Source organism: Giraffa tippelskirchi, chromosome 1 (genome assembly GCF_054371585.1).
Source record: "Giraffa tippelskirchi isolate mGirTip1 chromosome 1, T2T-mGirTip1v1.2.pri, whole genome shotgun sequence".
NCBI lineage: Eukaryota > Metazoa > Chordata > Mammalia > Artiodactyla > Giraffidae > Giraffa > Giraffa tippelskirchi.
Genome location: NC_137275.1, coordinates 100,070,640 through 100,078,785, shown reverse-complemented (window position 1 = coordinate 100,078,785; position 8,146 = coordinate 100,070,640). Strand labels below are relative to the sequence as shown.

Here is an 8,146-nt window from a genome sequence, read left to right as displayed (position 1 = left end):
GAAAAGCCTGTGCAGCAACGAAGACCCAGCACAGCCCAAAATAAATAAATTAGTTTTAAAAAAAGATGACTGATGTGCTAACACTATTCTCAGCTTAGCCTACAGATCAAAACTTGTAAATACATTTGCTGTTTATATTCTGAGGGAACAAATAATCTAATAAAAAACAAATTATGTAATATTTCAAACTACAATCAGTTCAGTTCAGTCACTCAGTCATGTCCTACTCTTTGCGACCCCATGAATCACAGCACGCCAGGCCTCCCTGTCCATCTCCAACTCCTGGAGTTTACCTAAACTCATGTCCATTGAGTCGGTGATGCTATCCAGCCATTTCATCCTCTGTCATCCCCTTCTCCTCCTGCCCTCAATCCTTCCCAGCATCAGGGTCTTTTCCAATGAGTCAACTCTTCGCATGAAGTGGCCAAAGTATTGGAGTTTCAGCTTCAAAATCAGTCCTTCCAAGGAACACCCAGGACTGACCTTCTTTAGGATGGACTGGTTGGATCTCCCTGCAGTCCAAGGGACTCTCAAGAGTCTTCTCCAACACCACAGTTCAAAAGCATCAATTCTTCGGCTCTCAGCTTTCTTTATAGTTCAACTGTCACATGCATACATGACTACTGGAAAAACCATAGCCTTGACTAGAGGGACCTTTGTTAACAAAGTAATGTCGCTGCTTTTTAATATGCATACTGTAAAAATAAAGTCAAAGTAAGAGGAATAAATGTCCATTAGACTAATGGTAGAGAGGCAAGATGCTATCTTTTAAAGCCACTTTACTGATACAAAATTTTAAATAAAATTCAATCTTTCTCAGGTGTGCAACTCAATCTTTTAGTAAATTTACAGTTTTGTGCAAACCACAAAAATACAATTTTAGAACATATCTGTGACCTCAAAAAAGAAAAGTTATGTTTACATGCAGCCATTCCACTTTCTCACCCTTGCGCAAGGCAAACATAATTGTATGTTATGTCTCTAAAGGTTTTCTTTCTCTAGAAACTTTACATAAAGGAATTGTACAACATACAGTCTTTTCTATCTGACTTCTTTCACTTCAGATGTTTTTAAGGTTCATCAATATTACACCATGCAAAACTATTTCATTCTTTTTTAATGCAGAACAGTATGCCATGGTGTGGGTATATAGACAGCTCTTTGCAGAAAACCCCTTTTCTTGTCATTTCAGCAAAGCTATATTGCAACTGACTTCCAACTGAAGTACCTCAAAGCTCTACTCATTTCTAGTACAAGCACACTTTTCAAATCTTTTAGTCAGACAATACCTTGCCTAACTTATCAGTTCCTTCCATAGGTCAAAGCAGTAGACATGAAGAATAAGTAATTAACAGAAGACCAGATTTCTTCCCTAGGTTCCCCTTAAGTTATCTCCCAAACAAACTATGTGAACCAGATAACATTTAGAGGAAGATTGGATGAGGTCCACCAGGCTGCACCAGTGAGGAGATGGCAAGGGCTCTGACCCCCTCTCTCAGTAATTAACTGAGATTACTTCTTTTCCTTTAACATTTCATGGCCAAGCAGAATGTTGGTAGCAAAGAAAGGTACCTTTAGTAAGAAAGCCAGATTGCTGATATTTTGATTAAAGGTAACTTTCTTTGCTAACAACATTTGTGAGTATGTAATTGATTTTGTAAGTGGTGAGCAGCAGGACCCCTATTTGATAATAGGTATACCACATCTTGTTTATTCATTCATCATTGATGAACAATTGCATTTTTTCCATTTTGTTTTTAGCATTATGGGAGTTTTATTTGGAAGTGAACTTTTAACTATTAATACAAATGCCATGAGATACTACACAAAACATCCACATGCATTTTTTCATCTTTTTTGAATTGTTCACAAACATTTCCTACACAATCCAACATAAAATAGTGAAATGGTACATCTTTTTCTTTCAGTTTGCATACAATGGAAAAGTAAGAATATATATATATATATATATATATTTAAAATTTTAATTAATAGACACTACCAAGCTGACAGTTTAAGTCCATAGGTGAGAAATTATCTAATAAAAATAATCAGAATTTATTTAGAATCAGTCACTTGCATAACCAATTATTATTCTGATTAATAAAACTTGCCATTAAGCTTCTGGTATATGCTTATACTCCAGCAACCCTCTCGAGCCCTCTGAGATATGCTCTTGAGATCTCTCCTAGAGACCCTTCCAGTAACCTTTGAATCACCACTTACAGACCTCTTGCCTTACTGAGAGTGGAGAAGGAAATGGCAACCCACTCCAGTATTCTTGTCTGGAGAATTCCATGGACAGAGGGGCCTAGGGCACTATAGTCCATGGGGTCACAAAGAGTCGGACACGACCAAGTGATTAACACTACCGCTACTACTACTATATGCTTATACCACTATTCCACTGGTTGTGTTGCTCCCCACCTTGGTTCTTCACAATTGCAAACAGAAAATTGTTGTAAAGTAGAGTCAAGCATTTGCAAAAACAAAGAAAAATCCCCAGCTTATTATAAACATGAATTTGTGGGGGAATTTCCTCCCAAGCAATAACTTTCAAATCATTAAGAATCACCAGAACTGAGTATGTTAAGATATTTTTCCTAACTCTAAGAAAAAGATGCCATTTATCTATATCCCACAGAGCACTGAAAATTAAACTTAGTGTCCCATTTGGGGGTAGGTTGAGGGGAATTCAGCCATTTGAAAAATGACCATCTTAAAAAAAAATGACCACTAAAAATAGGTTCATTAAATTTATTTTAAAAATCATAAAACGTTTCTTACAAAAGAACATTACATTCTGCACACTGCTCTGAATAGATGCCAGTTTACAGACTACTGTTACTTTTCCTCCCTGTCCCACCACCCCAAATGTTACAGTGACCACAAAGCAAAGTGTTCACAATAATTACATGGGGATACTTCTTGAAACCAACAATGAACAAAAATTAAAATTCACTCACTCCGCTGCTGTTTCAAAATTTCAGTGTTAGTTTTTGCACACCCTCCCCTACCCTCAACCCTGTTTGTAAGGAACTAAAATATTGCATCTGGTGAATAGCAAAGATTTCACTACACCTCAAATTCAGAACACCTATGAAGGTGAGGAATGTTGGCTTTTTTTTTTTATATATAAATTTATTTATTTTAGTTGGGGGCTAATTACTTTACAATATTGTAATAGTTTTTGCCATACATTGACATGAATCAGCCATGGGTTTACATGTGTTCCCCTTCCTGGACCCCCCACCCACCTCCCTCCCCATCCCATCCCTCTGGGTCATCCCATTGCCCCGGCCCTGAGCCCTTGTCTCATGCATCGAACATGAAATGGTGTTCTGTTTCACATATGATAATACACATGTTTCAATGCTTTTTAAACAGAAGCAGATTAAAAAAAAAATGCTCAGGACTCCTTCAGTTCTTCACTAGTCTTAGAAAACTTTCCAGAAGACTGCCTCACATTATAAAAAAGAAAAAAAAAATCTTGCTTTAGAATCCTTCACTATGTGCATACTGCTTTACACTGTTCTGCAGCAAATACTGTGTATTCTGTATCCAGTCTTGTGTTCCTGTAATAGTAATGATCCAATCTTCAGATCCTTCAAAAAGCTCATCAACTTTGATTGAAGGTCCTGACTCATGACGAATTTGTTCAATTTACCTTTGCCAATAATAGATCCAGCCAAATATTAGGGAATAGTTACTTGTGTAGTAATAAGTCCACAAATATCACCATATGAGCCATAACCCCCTGCACAGGAATAATCATATCCAGAACCACCCTGTGGTTCATAAGCCATCTGATGGGCTCCATATATCTATGGCAGGGTCTCAGGTTTCATCAACACTGAAACCAACCATGCCATCGTATAGGTCTCCAGGTCTTCATCTTCTGTCATAGACCATCAGATCTCTTCCTCTAGGTGGTGGTGGTGGTGGTGGTGGAAGAGGATGATTCCGAGCTCTACTACCACCTCTGCCTCCTCGTCTGGGATGGGGTGTAGGAGGTCCTCAATGAGGGCTCATATCATCATAATCTCTTCGGGAGGGAGGCACTGGACACCCACCCCAACCAGGAGGCATTCTGCCAAAAATCACCTCTTCCCTGCATGGGAAAACCCACAGGACGTCCACAGCGGTCATCACGCGTCATTGTAAAATCACCGTAATCCTAGGTTTTATCATAAAAATTGGGATCATATGGCTGAGTCTGTCCTTTGATGGGAAACTCTGATATAATATCAAGGATGAGCTTTATGCACTCTAGAACCCTATCAGGTTTTACTTTGATAAGAATGACTCTGTCAGTAGATTGAGGACAACATTCCTGGAAAAGCTTGATTGTTGTCTGAGTGTTCTTTCGAAGTTCTTTGATTTTAGCAGCATTGACTCTAGTAATTCCTCCTGCCAGACTCTGATGAATCAACAGTCTCAACTTGCAGTCAAAGTCACTTCCTTTATAGTGTTGGTAATTTAAGCATTCAACAGCATCAGATTCCAGCAGGAGCTGGCCAGTTGCAGTGGGTGATGGCAACTGCAGGCCCTCTTCCAAGGTAGGGATGATTTTCTTCAGAATTTCTCCTATCGTTTCAGCATAAGCATTGATACTCAATATGTGCTCGAGGCCACCACTGTCTGCGACTGAAACACTGGCACTGCAGTCTGTACGGAGAGCCTTAATATTCTTGCCTCCTTTTCTAATCACTGCCCCAGCATTCTTGCTCTGAAGCAGAATGCATAATTCAAACATCTCATCAGTGTTTTTAGATCTTTTAAAAGCTTGTTCCTCTTCCATATCTTTAGCAGGGCGTTTACCAAATTCGCCATTGGTTTCCATGTTGGGAAAGGTTTCCTATGGCTGTTCAATTTCCATTTTCTTGTGTTCAAGGGACACACCATCTATAGGCCGCAAATAACGGGGAAGTAGGCAAGACGTGGATGTTGGTGCAGCAGAGAAACAAAGGATAATGGCATCTGCAGTGCTTTTGCCTGAAGCTCCCTCCTTTTTCCTCCTCCATTTTTTGAATATTATGAATAATGCTACTATAAGCATTCATTTATGCCTCTTTGTGTGGACATATGCTTTTATTTTTCTTGAGCAGATACCTTGGAGTGGAATTGCTTTGGCATCTGGTAAACTTGTGTTTTAATTTTTAAGAAACTACCCAAATCCTTTCCAGGAGGGTTCTGCTATTTTAAAACCCACCACCTAGGAGAGAGGGATGGAACATATCCTTCCATGGCACTTTCAGGGGCATCATGGCCCTTGCCCACACTAGGATTTTGGTCTCATCTCCAAACCGGTGAGAAATAAATTTCTATTGTTTTAAGCCACTCAGTCCTGTAGGTTTTTTAATTAACCCAAAGAAACTAACACAAAAGGGGAGATCACATGGGTCAGGCGACTGTTTATTAAATGATAGCATTGAGAGTATATTTGTATGCTAATAGAAATGCCTCGGGAGAAAAGAAAGTCTGAATATGTAAAGAAGAGGAGCTTCAGTGTCCGTTCTGACAGGAAAAATACTTGGAGACCATCATTCTGTCCTTACAAGCGAAAGGTCAAACTAAAAATAAGCAACTTTTTTTGGAATCATCAGAGAACTGAGGTCACAAGTTAAAGGACCCCCCTGAAATCTGTAAAGCTGGGCAAATCCAGTTCTCACTGAGGCCTGCTTACCTAGAATGAAAGCTGCTGAAACCGGAGGCTGGTGGGAACACTGAAACTGCGGGAGGTTGGATGTGCACTAGTATGCAAGACAAAACTCTTAAGTGACACAGTCTGAGAGTGTAACATCAAAATTCCGTAAGTTTTACCTCCAGGAGCCCCATCAGGTTCACATAGTGAGGGGCCAAAATAGATCTCTTCCTGTCTCTGTCAAGAAGAGAGGAAGGACTAATCATTTGAAATATATCAGCTATATCATTTTTTAATAAGAAAATCTCACTCTCCAGGAGAAGTCTTTATCAGAGCAGTATCCCACCTTTCCTGGACCCCATTTTCCTCAATGAGGCTTCTAATCTCATCACAGAGGGTCAGTTTTAGAAACATTTGTGAAGGTCACAACTGAGAGACAAGAAGCTCTCAATCTTAAAAGACAAAGATTTAATCATAAGATTTTAGAACTCTTTCCTTCCCCCATACCTTATCATAACATCAACAACTCTGGTAGGAAAGCGGGTTACAGCTGGAAGAGTTGCAAGATACAAATTGTATTTGAAGTGGTATTCTCGGGGAAACTCAAAGGCAACAGGAGAAGTGAGGACCCAGCAGGAAACTGAGACTCTGGCATATATAGCTACAGCAAATGTTCAATACAGCCTGTTAGGTACTTAGAATGGGAAAAAGGAGTCCAGAATGGCGGTGGCTAAAAGACAAGGAAGGGAAAAGCCCGCGAAAATAGAACAAAGGAAGGTCAGAGGACCAGAGTGAGGACCTCAGGTAAAACAAACAGCACTCCCGGCTAGCCCGGTTGACATAGGGCAGGCCCAGAGGGAGGAAAAAAAAACATAAAAGGAGGAGCCAAAGGGCCGGGGTTCTCTCTCTCTCTCTCTCCTGTGAGCGCACTCTCTCTCTCTCTCTCTCTCTCTTCTCTTTGCGTCTTTTGGGTTGACATGCCCTCACGCCTCAAGGATGTATTTTCCTTATTGTCTAAATAAAACTGATCTGTCCAAGAACTATAACACGGACTGTCCAAGAGCTGTGATGTGCCAAGGGCTCTAACGTTCGTCGCTTCAAATCTTTGTTGTGACGAGACAGAACAGAGGAGATTACACTCCCCTGACATCTCTGGTGCCGCGACTTGGATTTAACCTGGCTGAAACAACCCCTGAAGGGAGGAGGCCAAGCACAGCAGGAGCCCAACTCAGTGAAAGCTCCCGGGGTGGAAGCTGAAGGCGAAGAAAACCCAGCACAGGGGAAGTGACAAGAAGCCTAGGAATGCTCAGGGCTGGGGCAATGGGATGACCCAGAGGGATGGGATGGGGAGGGAGGTGGGAGGGGGTTTCAGGATGGGGAACACATGTAAACACATGGCTGATTCATGTCAATGTATGGCAAAAACCACTACAATACTGTAAAGTAATTAGCCCCCAACTAAATAAATAAATTTATTAAAAAAAAAAAAAAAAAAAGAAGCCCAGGAAACCGGGACAGCGAAAAATGAACTCAGCAGAAAGCTCATGAGGCTCAGTCTCAGATTCCAGAAGACCTCCGGTTAAGGTAGGAGGTCCTCGCTCCTATGGCTGGAGGGACATATGCCTAACAAAATCTTAATTCCTTTACAATCTCTCATTTCTTGTTTCCTCGAACTCGCCGCGAACAGTTGAGCGGCAGTGGGCGAAACTGAGGGACTCTGGAGAGGCTACTCCTCGGCATGTCCCAAAGGCACTATCTGCTGAGCCCCAGTAGCTGTTACCCAAGCCGGTGGGGGTTCTTCTGTACTTAATCTTCTTTGGGCCAAGGATCAGGCCAATGAAAACTGTGAGCACAGCTCAGGTATCTAGCAGATTTCTGGCAGGCTATGAAGGGGACTCCTTGGCATGTTTTTCCCACTGCTTTTTCCTCCTGTCCTCTCTCCCGGGACTTGAGTCTGGCCAAAACCCATGGTGTCTGGCTTCAGGACCTAATGAAGCTCAGGCTCTGATGTCTCCTTGCAGAAATTCAGTGAGAGACACAGTGATAGGTAAGAGATGGATTTGTTAGGATTCAGAGAGAAATGCACTCTGCAGGGTGTGGGCTATTGCAGAGGGCAAATGTTTCCACCATGGAATGTGGTGTGGCTAGGTTTTGAATTTGGGGTGAATTCATATGCTAATGAGTGGGAGGATCATCCCAATCATTGGGGAACCACCCACTCTTCCGTTTTTTTTTGACAGTGCCTTGGAGCTGTCCTGCTACCTCTGAGTGTGTCATTTAACTTGCAGATTGGGGATTGAGGTTTACTTGAATTTGACTTGTCTTCTTGGACCCAATTTATTTTAATTGGTTTAGGTTATGCCCTTGCTCTATATCATTCTTTCAAAAGTTGTGTACTGCCCCCCGTCCCTCCTGTTTCATGCTCTTTTCCTGAGCCCCATCGGGCCCACAATGTTGCCTCTACAATCTTCTGGAGGGACAAACAGAAAATAGCTGGCCCTT

At 41.4% G+C, this 8,146-nt stretch overlaps 1 pseudogene; it reads right to left on the bottom strand.

The window, feature by feature from the left end:
• Positions 1-3,495: 3,495 nt before the first annotated feature.
• LOC145545015 (heterogeneous nuclear ribonucleoprotein K pseudogene) lies at positions 3,496-4,879 on the bottom strand (annotated as a pseudogene).
• Between the last annotated feature and the right edge of the window lie 3,267 nt (positions 4,880-8,146).